This window comes from Pelodiscus sinensis, chromosome 3 (genome assembly GCF_052426305.1).
Source record: "Pelodiscus sinensis isolate ZL-2025 chromosome 3, ASM5242630v1, whole genome shotgun sequence".
NCBI lineage: Eukaryota > Metazoa > Chordata > Testudines > Trionychidae > Pelodiscus > Pelodiscus sinensis.
Window position 1 is genome coordinate 14,266,297 of NC_143054.1, and position 1,855 is coordinate 14,268,151.

Below are 1,855 nucleotides of genomic sequence, written 5' to 3' on the forward strand. Positions count from 1 at the left end.
GAATTTTCATGCTGATGTATCGTCAGTTGGGTGTGCTGCTCACTAGTCCTGCCAGGATCAAGTTCTTGCTCCCAGGCTATTTTACTTTATCAAGAACCAGCCAAAAAATGTAAAATCTGCAAACTTCATCAGTGGTGATGACACAAAATGGGGAGGAAGATGGTGGTAATTAACGATGAGTAAAGGTCACTGATACAGGGCCATTTGGCTTGTTTGGTAAGCTGGCCATAAGCAAAAGCTATGCATTTTAATACAGCTAAATATAAATGCCCATTGTCACAGATTCACAGGATCTGGTCTATGCTCGTGCCTCTAACCAATCTTTTGAGAGAACCCCTTTTCTTTGCCTGCCCCCAACGATCCACACCATGCCTCAGGGGCAGGCCTGTGGCCTACATGACTCTGAAATAGAGATGTAAAGGGTTACCAAGTTACCTGAAAAGCATGAACCTTACCAGCATGCAGTCCAAGGTCACCGGTTAACCGGTGGCCTGGCCTGGCCTACCTGAAGCCATCCCCCACTGCAGCATGGTGCAGCAGGTCCTGCCTGGCCCAGCTAGAGCAGCTTCTCCCCCCCACCCCACTCCCCGCATGGTGTGGCAGGTTTGGTGCAGCCTGAGGGCCCAGCCAGACTGGAGCAGCCCCTGCTTGCAGTGTGGTGCAGCAGGCTCTACCTGGCCTGGCTGGAGTAGCCCCCCCCACTCACAGCACAGAGTGATGAGCCCACCTGATCTGACTGGAACCGTCCCCCACCTGCAGTGTGGTGGATCAGGCCAAACCTGCTGCACCACAGGTGGAGGGCGGCTGTGGCTGGGCTGGGCTCATCTGGTCTGAACTAGCCAGAGCAGCCTGCAGCCTGGCAGGCCCCGCTGAGCTGGAACAGCCCCCTGCCACGGGATTTAATTTTTTTAATGGGATTTTACATCTCTACTTTGAAATTCGGGCTTCAGGCACCAACAGTGCTTGTCTTTCTCCCGCTCCCTGCAGCAAGTCTGGCCAAGCCAGATTCCCACAGACTTTTTCTGCCCTTTCAGGGCATAACACTCTGTGTAGTGGCAGCAAGCAGCTGTCTCAAAAAACCACATGAATTAATTTATTAGTCACCTGGCATACAGTATCTGGAAGTCTTGAAGTTCATGTGGGAAGTGTAGTATTCATAGGGTTGCCAGATGGTTGAAACGAAATACAGAACACCCCGCCACCCATACAGACCCCCCACAAAAAAACCTGGAAAAAATTCTGTTGAAGGAAATAAAAGGGGGAGGAGGGGAGACCAAACTTGTTGAGCAAAAAAAAAAAAAAAAAAATTAAAATAAAACAGCATTAAAACAGCACGTCCCCTTTAAAAGTGAGTGCAGAGATAGGAACAGGGGAGCGGTTGAGCACTAAGACCCAGGGGAAGCATTTCTTCCCCTTGGTCTTTTGGCCGGCAGCCATTTTGTGCTGGCAGCCTTGCAGAACCAGGTAAGCATGGGGTCGAGGGGCTGAGGGTTTTGGGGATGGAGTGGGGGGGGGGGACTGGGCGCTGAGTGTTTGTAGGGTTGCATTTTTGCCTTCTGGCTGGGGAAAATATCAGAAGACACCATACATCTCAGGTGTCCGGTATTCTCTGAATTTTTTTTTACCGGACAGGAAGTGAAAATACCTGACTGTCCGGGTGAATACCGGACACCTGGCAACCCTAAGTATTCACCAGGATTCACCACTGTGGCATCCTGACAAATCTGCTCCGTTGATGATAAACTTTCGGCTGTGCGCATGCGTGTACTCCCCTCTCTACGGTGTTAAACATGTGCAATTAGTCAACACAACAGACTCTGAGAGAGTCCCCAAAGACCACAAAATCAGATAGGGA